The sequence below is a fragment of the Lampetra planeri genome, chromosome 7 (genome assembly GCF_965212315.1).
Source record: "Lampetra planeri chromosome 7, kcLamPlan1.2.h2, whole genome shotgun sequence".
Lineage (NCBI taxonomy): Eukaryota > Metazoa > Chordata > Hyperoartia > Petromyzontiformes > Petromyzontidae > Lampetra > Lampetra planeri.
Window position 1 is genome coordinate 15,265,264 of NC_136113.1, and position 23,377 is coordinate 15,288,640.

A 23,377-nucleotide genomic window follows, 5' to 3' on the forward strand; every position below is an offset into this window, starting at 1 on the left:
GGCGTTTGGGAGCCCAGGCCACATTGCCGGCCCCGCAGACCGACACCAGCCCACGGAAAAGAAAGGAGAAAAAAAAAACCAGAACAGGTTTTCAATCCAACGTCGTGTTCAGAGAATGGCCCGCAGAAGCCGACACCGTAGAACTACGTCTTGAGATCCCTTGGACTTAACACTTTCCTCAACGTTCGAGCGAAGGTGGCGCAGCGGTGGAGCGAGCGGCTCTCAATCGGAAGGTTGCGAGTTCCAATCCTGTTCTCGGTTTCGCTCAGCCCGTCATCGATACAAATCATTCTCAGAGCTGGAATGAACCTAAATTAAGTGAAGAGCCACGTTTGCATTAACGGAGGAGGGTTTTGTGTGTTTGTGCGGTGACCGGGTAGAGACCAGGAACTCGCCACTCGTGAGAAGATCACAGTTTAATTACGGGTGGCGACCCGGATTCAAACTCGGGTTCTCAGCGGTGCCAGCGCAGCGCTCTGACCTCTGAGCCACTGCGTCTCCCCGACGCGCGATTTGATTTTACCGCTCGACCCCCCCAACAGCTTTCTGCGTACGTGGAGGAGGGGGGGGGGGATGACGTCCTGTGGACCCATTCGGCAGCACCGCTGCACTCCATCGGGCTGCGAAGAATAACAACGCGGCCCTCGCGAGCGGGAGCCCTTTATTCTCAACAAGAACGTGGAAGGGCCAATTTGGGTATTTCAGAGCTGACACGTGCCAAGCTGTAAGGGACAAGGCAACAGAGCAGCCCTACAATGTGTTGCTCATGCCACTGCGCCAAGAAGGGCCTCCACTCGACAAAGCTCGGAATAGCCCCCCCCCCCCCACCAACCTCTTCCACCTTGGCTAGACGTTCTGAAAGACATGGAAGTCCCCACAATTGATCCCACCACACGCACTCGAGAAAGGGCCTCTGCTAGAGGCCGCCTCGAAACGAGGAGTCGGCGACCAAAATACATTTTTTATTGCACGTGGTGGATATGCGAGCCGGTACTTAAAGAATAATGCCAAACCATATTTGGTTCGTAACCTCTATTTCAAGAACAGCACACGCACAATGATTTGTAATAATGCCGCATTACAAATCATTGGTGGGCCTTTAAGATGTTGACCGTTTATCGAAAGAAAATTAGAGAGGGTAGGATTTTCTTTGTTACTTTTTCTTTTTTTTACTCTGCAAATTATAGTGCCGGGAGCCACGAAGCAGCCCTTAAAGAGCCGCAGGTTGCCGAGGCCCTGCTCGAGACTCGAGAGAGTCCAACCAGAGGTTGTCGTGCGCCAATCCTCCACGCTGGCCAGACGTCCTGGAAGAGGACCAAGTGTCCGCACGTCACCCCGCCATCTGTGGCCCGCTGATCGCACTGTGGTGTGCCCATTTATACTGCTGGGTGGGCAGAGACGGTGAGACGCGGTAGATTTGCGTGAACTTCTTTCGCACCGTACGTAGCCAACCGTGCTCATCGGAGGTGCGGGGTCTAGGACAACAAACTAAATGCTTTTTAAGAAAATGTCACATTTTGTTCCAACTGCCGGAAGCTCTAGTCGAACTGCTGATCCCAATGTTTTGTAGGTCCAGTGTGCTCACCGCCACAGCACAGAATCGATATTAATTGACGAATTGATCAACCACGGTTAGAGACAGACAATAGATGGATCAATAAGCAGGAAGTTTAAACGCCAGGATACCCAGCACGGCGATGAGGCAATGGGATCACGTTGGCTTCGACTATCCAGGTAAGAACTCCAAAACACTAGAGTTGCTCTCATTTGCCAAAGTGACATGGGGAATTCGTCCGAAGTATAATCCCAATTGAGTAATTTGAGGGTCATTTTCGAAGCCAGCCGGATTATCACGTGTCAAGGCCACGAGAAACGGTGACGGCCTGGGGAGGCCTTCATCCAGCAGTGGATAGATTGCTCGTGAATGACGGCGACCAGGGAATTCGCAAAATCTCGTGGCGTGTCCGTGACGCCACCACGGACATGCCACTCGATGGCAAGGCAACACTGCGCATTTGTCCACAACCCGTTTAGTGTGGTGCATTGGCTGCGTCTGCCAAAACAGTCAAGTCACAGCAGCAGCAGCAGCAACAACATCAACAAACAACAACAAAAACAACAGCTTGCATTATTCACAGTGTGCCCATAATGGGACGGACGTCTCGCAGTGCAGAGTCTCACAGGAGGCAATTTGCAATGTGCCACTTTCAAGGGTGTACCAGACATTATTTTTGGCAAAAGTTAAATGTTTGTATTTATTTCCCGAGCGAAAGGGAGTTTGCAACGACAAGTATGTGATCAGCCGTCACGTGATCACATCGTGCCCAATTTCCATGGGATTTTACAAAATAGCTTGCCACACCTCCCGATCTCAGGGTTTATTACAGCTGGGACGAGGTGTCGATTAAGTTGATTAATCCGCTGATAAATGTAATCGACAGCTTTAAAATATATATACTATTACACGGGCTCCTGTAAATAATTATATAATTCCAAAAGACCCCAGTAATTCAATAACTAGTCTGCCACCACTCTCCTTACGCACACAAATATCCCCCGTGTAGCCTACACAAGCCGCCTTTGTCTCCATAGTAGCAATGTTTACACACCGCACGAAGTCCTAATTTTAGGCTGAGTCGACCTAGGGGAGGCCCAGGACCGGTTCAGATAATCGTCACTGGTGTTGGCCGTGAGCGGGAATCGAAGTCGGGTTGCCAGGTTCGTAGCGCAGCGCACTAACTACTTACACACACGCACACACTCATCCGTACACACGTGCACACACCAACAACAAACTCTTCTCATTCACGAGTCGGGGAAAACAAGAGAGAAACTATTCTATTATTCATGCCCTGGGGATATGTTTTTTGTTAGAGAATGCATAACTGAATACCTTAACGTAACGTTCAAATCCACAAATGCGAACGCAGTTGTACCTTCATGAAATATGCGCCCAGCTTTTTGCGCAAACCGCTGGGGCGAATGCGACGCTGTGGAGTCTGATAGACGCAGGGGGTAATTCTCCCTCCCTGGCTATTTTTACTGCAATAACAGTTTCTTTGCACAGACGTGAGCTCAGTTAACATAAGAAGTCAATGGGTTAACTGGATAACAAGAAAACATGGGGGCTTCCTGAACCGTCTGCGTGGGGAGAGTCGGGGGGGGGGGGGGAGGAGTGACCCCCCTCTCACAGCCCCTAAGCAGAATGACTAGAAATCTGCGGAAGCCACCGCTGCACATATACACACATCTCTTATTTGAGTGCCATGGACATGATAATGATTCAATTCCACCCAGTCCTCAATCCACCAATGGATGTTGGCCTCGCTACCACACCTTACTGGGTGGGTGTTCTGAACCATACTTCACAAAGGTGGTTGATTTAGCGGGCGTGGGAGGGGGGGTGTGTGGGCAGAACCGGTTACGATATCAATGTCCGCTAATGTTGGGCGCGGCCGCGAATCGAACTCGTGTCGCCGGGTTCGTTAGCGTGGCGCCGCGCGACCCGCCGTGTCACCGCCACCCAACTGAAAACAAAAAACGAATAAACACGGCTCCAATTTGGCACGGAAATGCAACTTACAATTTGAACTTGCACAAAACGTTACAAATCACTGCGTTCCACCCCGCGTGTGCGCGCGCGCGCCGCGCGTTGCGTGCATGTCGCTTTGTCTTTGTGTGTTGAACCCAAAAAAAAACCGGCGAAAATTCGCGAATTAACGTTGAGGAGTACCATATTCCTTGCAGGCGTCGCATCGTCGATGCTGGCGCCCAAAACAATGTTTGAACAGGCTGGACCCGTCCGCAGAACGCGGTCAGACTGCCGGGCGAGACCGGGCGAAACCGCCGACTTGGCAGTATCGGTTACCAATATAGGGCGCACAGGATGGCCTGTCGGCAGACGAGGACCTCGTGACCCCCACGGGAGCAAGGGGATGCACGCGGGGGCAATCTCTCGTCCGACTTTTACTTTTTCTCGACGGAGGCAGCAGGAGGGGTTCTGCCGGGGCGCTGTGCGAGTCGGAGCGGCGTGGCTCTGTTGGGGTCGCTCGCGTTGTGGGTGTTTGGGGGGGGGGGTTTATCGGGTTTATTTTTTTGCCAGTACGTGGATCTATTTGTAAACTGACCCCAAGCGGCCCACGTCGCCTCTGGCTGTCTGCCAATTATCGCATTTCCCCTGTCTGTCAGGGTCTCGCCTCCACGTGATCTCTGGCTTCCTTTCGGCATGCGCGCGTGCGGGATTTTTTATTTTATTTTTCTTGGTGCGTTCAATCTCAGATGTGCGTGCTGGCACGAATTTGAATAATACCGTCATAACTCTCAAATGCCAAACTCCGACTTGAACCGCAACTCGCGCGAGATGTCGACGTCTTTCAGCGAGACGGAGCCACGCTCGCCACACATTCCTACCGATCCCTGGATAAATAAAGACTCGGAAGAGACGATATATATATGTTTTTGTCCTTCCTGTCAAGATCTACAGCGTATCAGTCGGCGAACAAGCGTCGGCTGTAAAACTGTCGGGCGTTATTTAACTTCCTAGCAGGCATAACAGAATCACTTACGTCGCTTTTTCCTTTCTTCTTGTTTTTCCCCAACGGCTAGAACGAGGAACCCGTGGGTTAATGGAAACAAAATGAACATGCGCACGCTACCGTTGGGCGCAAACCGCGGGAACAATGCGAAAAGCATGAAGTTTGTAACTTTAACCACGCGGCGAGCCAAGCCGAGCGGGCGGGTGGTCGGTCGGGCGAACGTCACGCGCCGGGGCCTCTGGGCACTCCAAACGGAGCGCGATCGCCCGGCCTGGCTCGGCCTGGCCCGGCTCTCGAGTTTCCGCAGCGAACGAACACGCGACGAGTTGATCGCTCGAGTGGAGCCAAGAGGTTGACATCACGGCCGCCCGCTGTGCCGGCCCGGGCCACAACGCGGGCCACACCACTAGCAATACCCACCGGACACACCACCGGCCACCAATTTCGACCACAATACCGGCCACACCACCAGCAGACGCCATCGGCCACCACTTTTGGCGCAGAGCCTCGGCCTCAACAGCGGCCAAACCCAGCGGCCACCCCGCCGGCCACACCGTCGGCCACCATCACCGGCCGCCAAAGATAAAGATTTCCCCGTATAGCCTTAACAGACTTTTTCTTTGTTACCGTTGTCCAAGAGCACCTACGTGGGCCAACAGGGCACACGAGGGGGCGGGTGGCCAGCACCACGGCCGGCCGCCGCTGTCCCCCTAGTGGCGAGGTTTAAACAGCGCACCGGGTACGGCAACTCATTTAAGGCCGAGTCGAACAAGCGGCAGGCCCAGCTCAGGTTCAGATAATCGTCACCGCTGTTGGCGGTGAGTGGGATTCGCGCGGTAACCACTACATTACTAGGCAAGCGATCGAGTGGCACACCTTAGTATAGGCACTGTCGCATCGTTGTTGTATCTCTGAAAACGGTGCTGTCTTGACATCGACATCTTTATTTGGGAAGGGTAAAGGCGCTGCCCTGCAACTGCTTGCTTGCTACACCGCTGGTGGAGGGGTTTCCGCTGGAGGGAGCTTTCGATTGTCCCCTCCATAGGATCATCGGCCGGCACTTCCACGTTGGCCAGACGTCTTGCAAGGGGTCGGAGTACCCAAACTTTACCCCACTACAAGTAACCTAGCCATCGATATGGTGAACCGATTCACGCTGCTGTGGGTGCACGATTGTGTCAACTGCGGCGTCGCTTGGTGCAGCTTGGCTCTGATGTCATTGCCGTTGAGTGAATGATCAACACAGACGAATACGCAAACATCACGGATACATCGAGGGCGAGCCACTACCACCGCTGAGAGATCGATGTCTGTGATGGCTGGGTCCCGTGTGCGAACCGTGACACCACGGTGGCTAGGAGACGTTAAATACCTCGCTTGGTATACAGGAGGTCGTGGGTTCAATCCCAAACCTGATGCCTGAAAATTTGGAGTTCGGGTGTTCTCCCCGTTGGTCGCGAGGATTTTTCCCTGGGTCCTCTGGTTTTTCCCTCCACATTTAGAATCAACGTGCGTTTCGAGTATTTGGCTGAAATACATTTCCATGTGATAAGCCACTTCGTTGATCTGTCATTTGTGATCGCCAGGTCGCTATTGAAACAAAAAACTACATAGCTTAGTGGGCCTTACCCAGTAAAAATAAAAATGAAATAGTTTATAGATTAGTTTAAATGTAAATTCATCTGGAGCGGGTAAACCAAACACAACGATGTTCGTTTGTCACGAGAGAAGCGACGATTCCTCGGCATTGGCTCGAGACGAATGGTGGGATGAATGGTGGACGTTCAGTATAAGCGTAAATCCCACCCGGGGTGAGTGTTTCGAGGAAAGTGCATACAAAAATACATCACGCACACACGCGCGCGCGCAGAATCAACAACGACAACAACAAACAAACAACAAAACTACTCTCCGAAAATTGAAAACTGAACATTCTGTGCAGGCAAACAGGCTCTGGGTTACCAGTCGTTTTCATTCAGAGGCACAAGCGTCAAGGGATGTTTGTCTTGCTGCTGCGAACTCCCCGAAGAAGGGGGGGGGGGGGGGACCCACACGCAAGTAAAATAGCCGCTCGCTTAATTTATATTTCCATTTGTCTTCAGGTGCCAAGAGAACACAAGCGTCGTCGTTTGTGTCAAACCATTGCCAAAGCAATTATTGTTCCAACTACTGGTCTAATTATGGCAAATATGAAAGAGCGAGTTTAACAACTGTTGAACGGACGTGAACGGGATTTTTTTTATATCACGTCACGTTTCGGATTCGTTCATCTTTGCGCGCGACGGTTTGTCGAATTGCTGCGGTTGTTATTTAATTTTGTAAAATATCTTGGGCAACAAAAAAAATGCGTGTAATTCAAACTCCTGCCAATTCACGTTGAGTGAACTGTGGAATATCGTGAGCGTCGGCGGGCGGGGGCTGCGCATGGCAGGAAGAAGAACAACCCTGCCGATTTGTTTGCAACAAGGGCTCGAGATGTAGAGACTCATATGAGGGCCCGTACATGCGGGTGGGTTCCAATGCAGTTGCAGGATAATGCAGTACTTGCTAGCTTCGCTTTCTGGAGGTGTTTTCTTTTTTTTCAGATAACTTTTTTACGTACTTAAGCACAATGTGAAGAAAATAAACAACTGCCCGGAAGAGGAGAACAGTTTTTTTTTTTCACGACCATAAATCACCACGCTATACTGCAAATACTCAATCACGCAGCTACAACACTCAATACGTTAACCCCACAACACGCCCGCAACACCTTTGGAAATGCACAAGCGTACGGAGAGTAGAGTTGGTCGGGCAATGGTTAACACGCCGCTCTATGAAACCAGAGACCTGGGTTCGATTCAAGGCGACGGCTGACATCAGTGGCGAGTGATAGCTGTACCGATTCTGGGCATCACTCCCCCACCCCCCTCCTCCACTTCCTCTGCCCCTCTTCACCAACCCGCATTGACCAACAGGGTGAAGTATGGTTAAAACAACGCCCATGAGCTAAAGGTGTCGGGACGCCTTCATCCAGCAGTGGATTGTCAAAGGGCTGTAAGTCCTGACCATTTGATTCAATTATAACTCCTAAAACACAACGTCAATTGTGACTGAGTCGCTTGAGAAAATCACAATTGTGTTCTAATGGGGGTAGAAATGTAACATTTGGCATGACCGTAGTTAAATCTTTGCTTATCGGATTAAAAATACTTAAAGCATTTTTTTTGGGAGGGGGGAGAGGGTATTTGCCCTCCCCCCAAAAAGCCACTGCTGTGTGGCCAAGCGTCGATTGTCTTCTCCGTCTCGTGTTCAACACTTGAAGCATTTGAATCTCATACTTTTTTGTTTTTTCGGTAAAGTCACTTAGGTACAAGTCTGACACCAAAGCCAACAGATAGCAGACGGACCCTCGCCCACTGGTTTACTCGTTGGCCAGGACCACTGGACCGCAGAGCCTGAACCATCTCCTAAAGTTTTCTTCAGGAATATAAAATGACAGCTCTCCGGGACAGGTAGTCAAAGTCCCCCTTAAGTTATGTTTTTTTTTACTCATGATAACATATACGTATAAATTTACAACATCATCTGGACGGGTTCTTCCATTGTATCACTCCCGTAACTACAAATGCCCTGTAAAAAATAAACCCACAAATCTGGTAGCAATAAAACAAAAAATCACAGCTGGTTACACGATTTGTCAGGAACCTTCTGCCGAGCAACAGCAATGCGTTGGAGTTTTTTTTATATTATAATATATGTTTCATGGGACCTAAGTTGCCAGTACCAAAATATGAGAATAGGTTTTTCAAAACACCTGTTCTGTTGCCAGATAAAAAGTGAAAAACCTATTCTCATAATATTTGTTTTGAAGTGACTCCTTTCTTGCGCCGTGGGTCGCCAGATTGGTTAGGGGCCCAAAAACGTCTTCAATCCATCGTCCGCGGACATGCATGGGAGGGGGGGGGGCCCGCACGGGTTACCGGATCCAACTTCAAGCCCCCCCCCACCCACCCACTCCCGGCCACAGCTCGTCCGCTACATGGCAGCTCACGTTGCGAGACGCCCTTGTATTCGATGGCGCAGCGCTCGGCGTGAACGCGCGGAGACGAATCGAGGCGCGGAAGAGGTCACGCGGGGCCTCGCTGCTCCCCGGACGAGGCAGCCGAGGCAGCGGCATCGCGGATAGGAGCCGCCGAGCGCTGGGGGTCAGACGTGAGCAGATGGTTGCCATAAATCTCTGCGTGTCGACATTGGCCCCGGATCCCTGCTGCGATGGGGGGGGGTGTGCTGGTGACCACGAGACCCCCCACCCCAACCATACCCCCCCCCGTCTGTCCGTCCATCTAACCCCCCCACCAACCTCCCGCTTTGGGCCGGCACGTTTGCCCTCTCGCTCGCACCCCACCCCCCCACCCCCAGATTTCCAATGCCGGGCCAGGTCCCAGTGCGGCTGTACTTGCCACCTGACCAAACTAGCAGGGCTGGAGAGAGGCGAGGGCTTCCAGAAAAGAAAGAAAAGGACCTCTGTGTGCGTCAGCTCCCCCCTCTCCCCCCGCCTGTGGGGACCCCAAATCAATACAGAGCCTCCACCCGCCCTGGCAATTAACGGACACACACGAAAGAAAAAGAAAACCTTTACGTGATCGTCAATTAGAACGCTGCGGAAACCACGGAGCTATTAATGGTGTCCAGAGCAGAAATGGCTCGGGGTGTGTGTGTGTCAGGCAGTGACATTCACTTCGAACGGGACTTACAAGTTGAACGCCAGAGTTTTCTGGATCAGGGCTCCCGGTGACTTTTACTTCTCTTGGCCGGGGCAGCAGATTTCACACCAGGGGGGGGAGGGGGGATGGGACAGGAGAATTGAACAACTGCGCGTGGATTCGGTTACCTTACCAGGACGTGCGATAATTCATGCGCACGCCAAATTACCATAATATTGGCGGTCGCTTCATTAATTACGACGCCCCCCAATCCCTCTCTTCCTCGACTCCCCCCCACCCCTCATGTATTTGGAATTTGTGTTGCAAGCGACAAACCTCGTCGCGTTGAGCGAAAGCTACCGCGGGCGTTGATGTCGCTTTGTCAGGAACGCGAGTGGTGGTTTTTTGGGGTTTTTTTTGGGGGGGGGTGTGTGTTTTTCTTCGCCGCGTGATTAACGACCATTGTTCAACTCTCCCTTTCTGCCTTACTTTCACTGCTTCCACTGTACGCGGGATTAGCACGAACGAGTCGTAGCAGCAGTAGTAGTATTATTATTATGATTTCAAACAGAGGCCCTCTGGACGCAGCCTGGCAAAATAACCCTCTATTTTTCCTTACCCTGGAGCCGCCCTGAGTTATGACACCTGCATTCCTCCGCGCTCGCCCAGGGGAGTTTTAATTCCAAAGTCTCAACGTAATGAGCACTGCCCCAATTGCCCCCCTCGTGCCAGGACGAAATCCCTGCGCAAGTAAGCACTGCCAGCCCCCAAGCTCGCGAGAAAAAAAGCAACGAGGCCTATTTATGGGCAGAGAATTGTATTTTTTTTTATTTCGCTCCCATTTCGCTCCCCACCGAATTTCCACAAAAGTACACGGTCCCGGACCCTCCGTCGCATTCAAGAGCGAGCGCGAAATATTTTCGGGTCGGTTGCGTGTCCATCATTTGGGAAGCGGAACGGCAGCGAGGGTCGCTACGGCGGCGTTCTGTTCGCGGAGCGATCGTTGAATCGTAACGTGCCGTGATCGACGAGCGCCGCTGTCGAGAGGCATACTTGAGCATGATGTCCATATTGTTTTTAAAAGTGTGCCTGGCTGGCCGGCTGTCTGGCTGGCTGTGCTGGCCAGACGATCACGTCCGCTCGTGTAAGTAAAAGAAGGAGCATACTACACGCATCCTTTATATATCTGTCTCTCCATGTAAACAACAACAAATACAATGATAATTTTTACACATCCCATCAACCACACAGCCTTCTGGGAGAGCACAAATTCAACTGAACCAGGGGTCATCTGGTCATCTGGTCCAACACCAATGGAGACTAGGCTCTAAGAAAAGCTCTCGGGTGTAGACCAATCAACTTCAAGGACAGTGCATATCATTATCATTATCAGAGTTGTTTTTTTTGTTTGCATTTTGACTGCTTGTGTTGTGGTTATTGCAAACATGATGCCTTGTATAAAGGTGTCAGTTTTTTTTTACCAGTTGAAAGGGTAAAACCCTATTACTATATTTTGCAACTGGTAAAGGAGGTCTCATAGTGAACCAGGGGTGCTTTCGCCTCCCTGGTCGCACAGCCAACAGCTCGTCGCTGATCTTTGCAACAAACATTAGACTGAGCGAGAACTCTGGAGTTGAATCAAAAGCGACACCCAGATAGAAATGCTTGAGTTACGATATCGGGACTTAGAATATACCGAAATGTGTTTGGCTACTGCATGAACGAGGGTAGGGATGAGTTTCTAATTGGAAGGAATAAACATCTGCTTTCGGATTTATAAAATATTTCTACGTGATAGTCACAGTTTATTTTGAGAATTTGCATTGTGGAAATCGTGTATCTGTGCCAACACAAGTGATGTCAGCCACTTTTGGCTGGAAAATCACGGAAGTGGTGTGGCACAGGTAACTTCATTTCATACGATGGCATACTTTCAGATCCTGCGACATTTCAATATCTAGGATCAATTATTTTCAAAATGTGTTCTGATTTTAATCCGAAAATCGGGAACACTTCATCAAGCGTGTGATCGTGCAAACCCGAGGTGTCAACAGTGGCATCAGGCGGTGTGCTTTGGCGAGGTGTGGTGGCGGTGACGTGATTGTGATGGTAGAGTGATGGCGGTGACGTGATCGTGATGGTAGAGTGATGGCGGTGATGGCAGAGTGATTGTGATATGCGGTGGCAGTCGTAGTAGTCGCCACGATCGATGACTGCAGTCCACTCAGAGAGTCCCCGTTGACCAAACAAATATTAACGAAATGAACACCGTGGCTGGGACGACAGCTTGCTATTTACTCAATCGCCGCAGGGAACCGTGACGGAGAGGTAACGGAGTGTCCCTAGGTGAGATGGGCGCCACAGTGTGGAGATGACTGCCTCGCCCGACGTACAGGAGGTCGTGGATTCGATGCCGACCCTGGCACCTGCTGCTGGAGATTTGGAGACTCCCCATGGCCGAGTGGATTTTTCACCGGGTTTTCCCTCCACATTTGGAATCAACGTGCGTGTGGGGCATTTGGCTGTCATTTTTGATAGCCAGGTCGCTTCTGAAAAAAGAGCTCTGTGTAGCTCCAGCGGGCCTTACTTGGTAACAACAAAAATTAAGAAACAAAAAACCGGGAGGTGACGTAGCGAGCGGTGGGCTGGACCCGACCCGCAGGAGGCCCAGGCCTGACCGGCCTCCTCCGTCAGCCTTGGCAGCGTTTTCAGTCCTCACCCTCCCTCACCATTCCTCACCCTCCCTCACCATTCCTCACCCTCCCTCTAACCCTCCCTCACCCTCCCTCACCCTCCCTCTAACCTTCCCTCACCATTCCTCACCCTCCCTCTAACCCTCCCCCTCCCTCACCCTCCCTCACCCTCCCTCTCACCCTCCCTCTCACCCTCCCTCTAACCCTCCTTCTAACCCTCCCTCACCCTCCCTCACCCTCCCTCACCCTCCCTCTAATCCTCCCTCAAGACTCTCCCCCTCGACCCGAACCTCCACAGCAATAATCCTTGGCTGATCTCCAAACTACTGTCAGGAGATGCTAAAGGCTAAACGGGCCGTCGTCTGTCAATGAGCAAGAGAGAGAGAGGGCGATAGAAAAAAAAGCAACGTGCAGCGAGGTTTCTTATTCACAAACGCTCCTGCCACGTCTCCCACCGCCCATCGTCTAACGAGAGACGCGCGCCAGCACACGCGCCTCCCCGGATCGATCGTTCATCGCCTCCGGTTTCACCGATTTTGATTGTTCGCTCTCGCGCGTTCGGAATATGTAGATCGAGAGGGCGGGTTCGGGTCGACCCCCCCTCCCCCACCACCTCCCGCCCCCACCTCTCTCTTTTTTTTATTCTTTTTTTTACGATCAGTGGAAACAAGAAGATACTCGGTGTATTCGGCACTTTGCTTCGTTCATCATTTCGTAATTATTATTTTTTTAATTTAAATGTTTTAACTTTGCTTTATGTAAACCCCCACCTCTCGCTCACTCTCCCGCCCCCACCTCTCTCTCTCTCTCTCTTTGCGCCGAATTTTTAAAAATAAATCCACACTAATGATCGCCATAGATTCAACTCAATGCTCCCTTACAGTCTCGCGTTATGCTCTCTGAGTGCCACGTGATTACAAAATGAGATGAATGCATTCCTGCCGTTCTCAATCCAGCAGCTAGGGATGGAGGACTCCTCACGCCAAGGCAGTCACGGGGGTATTTATTTGACCATACTTCACCATGCTGGTCGGTATGGATTGGTGAAGGCTGGGGGGAGGGGGCAGTGGGGGAGGGCGGGTGGCATGACCAATTCCCATCCATCACTCGCCACGAGATGTGTGAGCTCTTGGCCGGGAATCAAACTCGCAGGCCGGCGCGTGTTACCCAAACGGCGCGGCGAATATCTAAACACGACCAGCAAACGCGAGGGTCAAAAAAAACCCACCCACACACTCACACAGACACAGACCTACACTTGACAAAGTAATCCACCGTAAACGCCTCTCATCTTCCCACCCGGAGCAGTTTGCCCCATGCCGGCGAGACAAAACCCCCCTTCATCTCCGAAAGCCTCGACCGAGGCTAAGAGGCAACTCCCAAAAGTGAAATCGCGGGGATTTTTTTTTCTTTCAGTTTCTGTCCTCCGCTCACCGCGCCGCCCAATTCGCACCCAACGCCGAGCGGAGCGCCTCAGCCAAACCCGAGCCGACAGTTTTGCACGACAAAGAATGTTTCCCTTTCAAAGGGGGGAAACTTCCTACTTTGGGCCGGCAGTGACCTCTCCCCGAGTGCTTCCTCGGGAGTTCAATCAGCCAGTGCAATTTCCTAATTACTCACTCATGCCAGAGCAGGGCAGGGGGATAAGGGGCCGCCCGTTGCTGGCCACCACCTCGCGAACTCCCCGCCCCCCTCCCGAAACGCCGACCACGAATCCAGGGCTGGCACCCGCGCCAGGCAGAGGCGAAGGGTAACGAAGCGAACGCCGATTATGATGATGATGAATTCGTCCGACCGATGACGACGACTAAGAGAGATCGTGACATGCGGAACCGTGCCCGTACCGGTGGGGGTCGGTGGGGGGGGGGAGGTCGATTACGCTCGAGGGGTTTTTTGTACGCGAGCCGAATCGAACCCGGAACGAAATGCGAAGAGTGTGAATATCAGCGTCTCTCTCTCTCGAGAGAGAGAGTGAGAGAGTGAGTGAGACGTGCGTTGCTTGGATTTACACCGAGACTGGGAAAAGGGAACACGCGGATTGGAGAACAACAACACGGATTGGCGAGCACACGCAAGTTAGAAAAGTAGCAGTAGTAATCATCACCATCACTAACAGCCGTGGTCAATCCACTGCTGGATGAAGGCCTCCCCCCAATAGCTGTCACCGTCTCCCACGATGCGACAATCCACCTGCACACGAGCGGATTCCACCGCTCCGTCGCATCGAACGCGCTCCCCATTCCTTGGCCGCAACGACGCATGCGACCATCGCGACCATCATCATCATCGTCGTCGTCTCCGTGATGAGTTCACGACCTCGCGTGACCCCCTCCCCCCGTCTCCCCCCCCCCCCCACCGGCTGCAAGCCACGCACTGATGACCCGGTGGGCGAGGCCAACTATGACGTCAAATCTCGTGCCAACGCCGATGCCAACGTTGACCCCCCCCCCCCTCCCCCCCCCCCACCCCCGCATCTCGCTCACGGATTGTGGTAAAGAGAGACTCCAGTCCGCTAGGGAAGTCGGCAGGGGGGGGGGGTGCGGTGAATTCCGACAAATGTGGGAACGCGGAATTGTGTCGCCCGTTGGCTCTGTTTATTTGTCGCGGGCAATTAACAAGCGTTCTCGAAGGCTCCCTTGACACGTCGATTACAGCCGTGATGTATGAGCCAAACACCGAGTATAGCGACGGCAAAAAAGCGCACGTCCCAATGAACAACAGCTGCGGTATTGCGCGATTGTCTCGTGGCTCAAGTGCAGCAATTATAACCGAATGGAACTAATTGTAGGAGAGCTTTGAGCTCCCTCGTCCAGGACTTCCGGTCAACGTGGAAGAGTAGGTCACGGTGCGTGTGCATGTTGAACTTCTTTCGCACCGTACGTAGTTAATCGGGGGACGACACCGAACTGAACGCACGCAAATAAAACGTTCTAAAGAAATTAGTTTTCAATCGACATTTCAAAGTGCATCATAGCTCCCAGCGGCTTCCTACAATCGGAAGGAAGAGCGTTCCAGACGGCCGCAGGAGCGCATCTCAAAGCGAACGACACTGGAATGACACAGCCAGGCATCACAGGACGATAGGGGATGGCGACGATGTTCGCAGGTCATCATCCAACGGTGGATAAATAATCTGTGGTGGTGATGATGATGATGATGATCAAGGTAATTAAGAATAAATAAACTCCCAACAAACGTAAACCGATTTCTGAATACGTGTGCCGTCAAATAAAATGCGCCCGCAGTTGCTCCACATGCGAAGGCGACCTGTTCGTGGCCGAGAGGTACCTCGCACGCCTGCTAGCGCGTCACCATCGAGTCGTGCTATCCGGCAAGCAACAAAGACCGCGACACAAAAACGTCCGTCCCGCCGACTGCGAACAAAGGGGCCGCGTGTTTTTGCTTCGTTGATTGAGTTCGACCGGCGCCGTTGTGTTTTGACAACAGTTTCAAAACAACGGTGATCGGCGCATATTCTGTTTACATTTTTGTTGTTGTTATCAAAAGCAATGGCTGCTGCGAACTCGAATTACTGGCATCTTGCCACGTGGCAAGATTGAGAATAATAATTTTAAAAACACGATTCCGTGGAATGTTGATAGCTGACACGTCACAACATCAGCACCGTCCGCCTAATCTCAGCTGGGAGTTTTAGGAGACGCGTATGTTTTAAAAGTCTCTCCTCTGCCATCCCAATGTATTTGTTCGCCATCAGGGGCATCTGTGAATATGATCAGCAGAGTGATAGAGCGGCGATGCACACGTGGTGCACACGTGGTCAATGTACGCACCGTGCACGACAGTCGTGAACTCTGCAATGCATGCTTAGTAGGGCTGGTGAGTGGTGGTGAAGCGGTTAGTAATTGAATAACAACACTCATTTATATTTGTCTAGCATCTTAATAGCAGAAGCATCTCAACAGCAACAGCAACGCTTGACGTCAAATAAACAGGACCAGCGTCACACACTGCGTCATGTAAAACACGTCTCAGTGATCAACCTCAGACGGCAGTGACGTCGAGTACAATCAATCCGACGACCGGTATCGTTGTTTACGCACTCCTCTGTCAACCCGGCAAAGATCAAGTTAAATTCCCGGCGACAGTTCACATCAGTGGCAGGTGATATGCATTGTTCATCACGCGTCTTGCACGGGCGTTCATTTCGAATCGAAATGACTTCGGTGCCATTTCGCATTTGCAAGGGTGTCGCGGGTTTCCCCTCTCCACAACAAAACACAAGAAACCTCGCCGTGACCAGCGTGGTGAAGTATGGTCAAACAACCCCCCTCCCCCACTCCCCAACGACCCGCATGGGAGTGTCCACCAGTGGATTGATGCTCGATTTTTTTTTTAAACCTGGTCATCAACCAAAACAAAAGTACAGGAAGAGGAAATTGATTTTAAGAACTGAACATTAATAAAAACAAATTCGAATGCCTCACAATGATAGGAAAAGCAGAGGCAGCTGATGACAAAAGCACGGTACACGCAGCTCCTATATCCATCACTGGCTCGCAAATAATTTCTCGCGCGATGCTTTCTAACCCCCCTCCGTGAGCGCCGCGCCACAAAGCACCCCAAATCTGCGTCGCATCAATCACAGAGGACCGCGTCGCCCTTCGCAGTTTTCTGATCGAGAGAGAGTTGGAGGGGGTGGCGGTGGAGTGCCCTGGGAGCCAACTCCAAGCGCCACGCGCGCGAGCCCACGGCCCCCCACGACGCGCGCGCCAAGAAGTTCCCTCTACCAACACAGCCACGAAATTCAGCCGCCCCCCCCCCCCATCTCTCAACCCTCCGCCCCCCACACCCCCCCTTCCCCCCTTGTTGCCAGTCGATACTTTAAACGGTCCGATATCCCTTTCGCGGAGGTCCGCCTCTGCGTCAATGTCCATTGCCGGTTAAAGCTTTACCGCCGATTGTTGTGAATGGGAGATTGCCGGGTACCGGAACTCACCGAACTACCCACTCATCCCTTCCCAATCATGTCGCGGTCCCGTGCCGCTCCTTGGAGCCCCCCCCCCCCCCCCCGAACTAATGAAATGGATCATTTGGCATTCACAGGCGTGCATCGGAGCCGACGCGCGCAGCCACACGCGATGCCCCGGAGTGCCCGATCCTCCCCCCTCACCCTAAACACCCCTCCCCCTTCCCCCTTCTCCTCCACCGTGACGTGTGTGCGTGGAGCGGTGGCGCAGTGGTTAGGCACATTGTACGCATGCGTGTTTGTTGAACCTCGTTCGCACCGTACGTAGCCTTCTAATCGTAAGGAACAAAGAAGCCAGTGACCCGAGTTCGATTCCCACTCACGGCTAACACCAGTGACGAGTATCTGAACCGGTACCAATGTCCTGGGCTTTCTCTACGTCGACTCGGCCTCAAATGAGTACATACTCGTGACAATCTGCATTGGTGCTCGCTAAGAGCACTTGCCCTAAAAGTATGTTAACGGCTATACGGGGGATCTTTGTCTTTATTCGTCCCACCACAGCACAGCTTGGCCATCCGATTAATCAGGCAACCGCTTGCTCTTCCGATTATCGGATCGATATTTTATTTTCGTAGAACTGAGAAAGACTCCCCCCCCCCCATCCTGCCAACCACCGCAGCCAACCAATCAGATGCGTTGTCAGCTTCAGACGACGACGACACGAAGTTATGTTGCATCATCAAGACTGGACATCGGCCGTCCGATTATTTAAGTAGAGCAACCTACAGCTCGATCGAATCTCAGTCCCATTCCTCGACTAGTCGGTAACACGACAATGGTTGTAGGGAAATATAAAGAGACGACTTTCTGTTCCCACGTGTGCCGCTGGACGGGAGGTCATTGGAAAGCCTTGGCGAAAGTTGTTGGCATCGTCGGCTGTGTCACGATGGGCGTGTCTTGAAGGGGGTTTCCCGACTTCGCGAGGCCGGGTGTTCGAATTGCGGGTGGCTCGGTGGAGGATCAAGCCGGCACAGCTGGGAGCCTGGGTTTGAATGAAGGTTCCATCCCCTGCTCGTGATTGAACCGGATTCTCCGATGGTCTCAGCCAGGCCTCCAAATAATGCACAAATAAACTATTTTACTAAAATTAGGTTAAAAAAAAAGCTTGGCTAAATTCCAGCTCTGACACTAAAACATTTGAGTTTGATTGACAGGTGATGAACGCTCATTGCAGGGCATATCGAAGATACGCCTTTCTTGTCGATAAATAGGCCAACTGACACAGGGCGATGCACTGCTAGATGCAAAGTACAATAATGCAAATGCATTTTGTCTCGTGATCTGACACCGATGGTACATTTGATATTAAATTCATCTTGGGGATATCATCAACAGAGCAGAAAAAAATCCTAAATAATAGACGCCGGAAAAAGAAAAAAACTAGACCACATTTCTCAAGCAGCACGCGACGGAGGGCATCCTGCATCATCTCAGTGTCGTACTCGACCGTCCAGAGCCAACCGATGCTCATAACGTTCCATCAATATAATCTTATTCCAATAAATAAGTGGCTAATCGTATAATCCAATCCAATGACGCGCAAGCAACAGCAGCACGTGATTGGATTGCCACGTGCACAACAACACCGACGAGGACGGTGGACGTTTGACGGAACGCTGATGAACACTGCTCATGGGGTGGTGGTGGTGCAGAGTTTCACGTGGTAGGATATGGACCGCGCGAGCCGAGATCAATTGCCCGGCCAAGACGATCATGAATGTCGAGTGACATCTGAACGGATTCTGTCTTAGCCCCCCCCACACACCTTCTGTCTTCACCAGGCCGCATTGACCAGCGTCGTGAAGTATGGCCAAAGCTACCCCGCCCCCCCCTCCCCATGGCGAACGTGGCACGGGGAGGTCTTCATGCAGCAGTGGATTGTCATTCTCATTTTCCCACGGCTCTGTGATGACGCGGGAATTTACAAAATATGTACCACCCCGTTGGAGGTACGTATCGTGTAGGAATGGACTTCGCCCTGCCGTGCGAATGTGGAATTTCCACTCGTGCCTGAAGGCCGTCAACAGGAGGCCTGTCATCCAGCACTGGATTGATCTTGGCCGACGATCACGATGATGATGACAATGATTATATCGATCGTTATCATTTTGAAGAAAACAAATATTGCGGCTCTGACATCGAGAATTCTGTCCCTGGGCTCCCATCCCAGAATCCGCGTCCCCTCCCCGCCCCCTCCCCGCCCCCAGCGAGGGGCCGTAGGAAGCCGCGGCGCTCGCTCGGCACCGGGGAGCGAAGACCCCCACCACCCCCCACCACCACCATCACCCCCCCCACCACCACCCCCCCACCACCATCATGACTCCCCACCACTACCATCACCACCCCCCACCACCCCCCCGTCCCCACCCCGTCTCGTCCGTCCATCGCAGGGTTACCGCGTCACGACTGAAATCTCGCGCGGGGGGGTCGGGGGGGGGTAGCGGGGGAGAGGGAGGGTGGGGGGAGGAAGATAGTGGGGGAGAGGGAGGGGGGGATAGCGGGGGAGAGGGAGGGTGGGGGGGATAGCGGGGGAGAGGAAGGGAGGGTGGGGGGGATAGCGAGGGAGAGGGAGGGGGGATAGCGGGGGAGAGGAAGGGAGGGTGGGGGGGGGGTAGCGGGGGGACACATGCATCAAGGACAGGGAGCCCCCAGCACTTTTATGCGCGGGAGATCAACGGGTTGTATAATTGCGCCTAAATTGGAGAGTTAGGAAAATTACCGACCCACCCACCGCCCCTCCCACCCCACCCACCATCGAATTACCAAATTAATTGAAATGCACAGAGTTTCCGGGGCCTGTGCCCTACTCCCCGAAGCGATGTCGGAACACAAAAGGCAGCTCCACTCCCCGCTCACCCTCGCTCTGTCTGTCTGCCCCGTGTGTGTGTGCGTGAGCCCTTCTCCTTCACAACCATAGCACAGCATTTGTCACTCACAGCCACGGCCCACCTGTGCCAGACATCGATACTCTCGTGCGTGGGAGGAGTGGGGGCTGGGAGGGGGGTGGGGGTGGGCGAGGGGGGGTGGAAGCAGAGTGCCCATATGGTGGGAGCTGTATGATTTTGTCAGTGGAGAGTGTTGAAGTTCAGCATGTTACTACCTATCAAAGTGGAACTCGCGAAACCCGAGTGCGGCTTTCCGGGTCGCTCCACCTCGTGTCGCGCGTCTCGACACGCACCGCTGCGCGCATCATTTAATATTGTTTTTCTTTCGACAATATTAAATCGCTCGATATATATACGTGTGTTCTTTGGTTCTTTCGGTAAAGTCAAGTAGAAAGAAAATAAATTAAATAATGGAATACGACGTTTCGATTGCAACACAAGCAATCGTCATCAGGTACAAATTAATGAGAAAACAAAACTCGTAAACTTGGAATTATAATGCAAAACAACACAAAGAGTTGGCTAACATAGCAGTCATTACCCCACCTGGTTGATTACGTTCTTCCAAAGATTGCTAAATTTGAGAGAGAGACAAAACATAGACACGGAGACACACAGACAGATACACAAACAGAGAGAGACACTCACATATATGTGTGTGTAGAAATATATCAAGCGGTGGGGGCTGGCGCCGTGGTAACATCGGTGCCTCACAGCAACAAGCCGCTGGGTTAGTTAGATTCCCGACTCGGACGCGTTTCTGCGTGCGTCAGTTCTCCCCCTGTTCCCACCCCTGTTCTCCCCCTGTTCTCCCCCCTGTTCTTCATGGGTTCCCTCCGGGTTCCCCGGTTTAGCTCCCAAAGCTAGACAAATAAAACCTATATAATATCACTGGTATCGTCCAAATATCCCAATACTTGAAAATTAAATAACCTGAAAATCACTCATTTGAGATTACACAAAGTGGCATTGCCTACTGCGAAAACCCCAAAATAATCGGTGAGGCTTCCCTCGATAAACAAACATCAATATAAACTATCCGTGGAATGCTAATACGTAACTCTCCAATGCGTTTTTCCAGGTTGCACATTCTTCTTCTCGGAACCGAATGTTCGCTCCACGGGCTGGGAGCCTTTCCCGCAACTCAATTGCAGGAACTGCGGATTTCTGAACAAGCTCCCAGCAGGTGGAGCGAAACGGACGCATGTTGTTGAACTTCTTTCGCACCGTACGTAGCCAACCGCGCTAATCGGAGGTGAGGGGGAAAAGGACAACAAACTAAACACAAAACGCAGCCTCAAAAGAAATGAGTTTTGTCAATCTTAGATGATGATGATGATCTAACAGTTGCATAGCTCCAGTGGCTTCATAACATCGGAAGGAAGAGGCGCTCCAGGCGTCTGACAGCGCCACGCGATGCATTGGCCGCCGTCGTCTTCGTTCGATGGCAGCAGCCAAAAACAAAGAAACGTCGGACACCGATCGGCATCGCACGTGGCTCAACGTATTTAAAAAAAATATTTAAAAAAATAAAAAAAATAAAAACACCACATCGGAGAGCCGTGCGGGACACACAACAATGAACGCCTACGCAGCAGGTATAATGATAATACGGTAATAGCAACGACGATAACAGACAACAACAACTACAAAACATTCTAAGAGAAGAGAAACGACAAAGTGTCAGGGATTTGAGACGAGACGGCGGTCGTTCGGAGCTCGCCCAGCCGTCGCGATCAACTCGAGGGCCTCGTCGACAAATGTGCGGGGCACATTTCGAGGCAGGGCAACTTGAAGGGGAACTGGGTGGGTGGGTGGGGTGGGGTGGGGGTCGCAGAGAGGACAACCAGCTGATTGTGTTTTTCCCAAATTGTTGTAATAACTCAAACAGCCAATTAAGACAAAATTGTTCCTTTGCATGCTGAGGATGCCGCCACTGGACACTCCGACAGCGTCGTGCGCCGGCACGCGGGGTTCGACGCTTACCTCGACACGACTCGAATGATTTCGCAAGTTGAAAAATGCACCTGGACGTCGAGTGCTCTTTAGATTTAGCAACGGCAACGATGCCAGCCTACACCACCACCACCACCACCACGCTCTTTAGATTTAGCAACGGCAACGATGCCAGCCTACACCACCACCACCACCACGCTCTTTAGATTTAGCAACGGTAACGATGCCAGCCTACACCACCACCACCACCACGCTCTTTAGATTTAGCAACGGCTACGATGCCAGCCTACACCACCACCACCACCACGCTCTTTAGATTTAGCAACGGCAACGATGCCAGCCTACACCACCACCACCACCACCACGCTCTTTAGATTTAGCAACGGCTACGATGCCAGCCTACACCACCACCACCACTACGCTCTTTAGATTTAGCAACGGCTACGATGCCAGCCTACACCACCACCATCACCACCACCCTCTTTAGATTTAGCAACGGCTACGATGCCAGCCTACACCACCACCACCACCACCACGCTCTTTAGATTTAGCAACGGCAACGATGCCAGCCTACACCACCATCACCACCACCACAACTACCCACCACCACCTACGAGTGGTCTATTTAAATGATAAATCGGTACATTTAACTCACACCCTGCGAGTTTGTAATCGTCTAACAGCAATCATGATAATAATAATAAAACATTGACCTAGGCAAGCCTCGCTAAGTTTCAAAACCTCTTTTTAAAAAAAACATCCATTCACCGAGTGTTAGGCTTGTGTGCGTGAGGACACTGGCACGTCTGGTGGACACCCGTGCGCGCACGACGGGGGTGACACCGAAATCTCCGCACAGATGGATTTAAGTGTGCGTGGCTGCTTTGCCTTTGCAGCTCAAGACTGCAACACCTGCAACTCCCAGACGGTCGCCCGAGACGAACTTTTTGGAATATTTGATTTGTAGCCAACTTCACTCAGATCGTCAGACATTTGCTGTCGCGCAGCAAATATGTTCATGGGGATCAATATGTTCAGGGGACCAATGCCCAGGGTATCAATGCACATTACACATTGATCCCATGTTCTTTGAGCAACGGTCATTGAGCAATGTTCATTGATCAATGTGCATGCTCGTATGATCAATGTGCATTCAATGTTAATGTGATCAATGTACATTGATCAATTGTATTATCAATGTTCGCTTGGTCAATGTTCAGGGGATCAATATGTTCATGGGGATAAAATGTGTTCAGGGGATCAATACCAATGTCCGGGTCTGCTGCCCACAAGAGGGCTTCAGAAATGCAACACCGAGTCGGTTCACTCGAAGACTTCGTCTGATTGGCTGTGGACGTGACGACGAGCAGTGTGATCGTTTTAAATGTTGTGGAGTTGCTCTCCAACACACCGGCGTGCTGTGCTAGTAACGAATTGGCACGTTCTGTTTACGTGACAACCCCTTACTAATTGGCTGTATCGGGTGGTGGTGGCGGGTTTAACGACACATTTATATTTACGCGATCTCACCCAAAAAAAAACCTGTATTATGGAGTATGATTGTATTATGGAGTATGATTGTATTATGGAGTATGATTGTATTATGGAGTATGATTGTTGTCAAAGTTAGACC

The 23,377-nt window shown here is 51.7% G+C and overlaps 1 protein-coding gene across 3 annotated transcripts in view; it reads right to left on the bottom strand.

Moving 5' to 3' along the window:
- The window catches only part of SLC25A21 (solute carrier family 25 member 21), a 133,391-nt gene that overhangs the window by 80,899 nt on the left and 29,115 nt on the right, over positions 1–23,377 (bottom strand). Inside the window, exon 2 of one of the 3 annotated variants that reach the window (XM_078596511.1) lies at positions 9,272–9,318. The exons of the other annotated variants lie outside the window; for them this stretch is intronic. The gene's annotated coding sequence lies outside the window, so the exon portion shown is untranslated. The remainder of the gene's footprint in view (positions 1–9,271; positions 9,319–23,377) is intronic. 3 annotated transcript variants of the gene reach the window in all.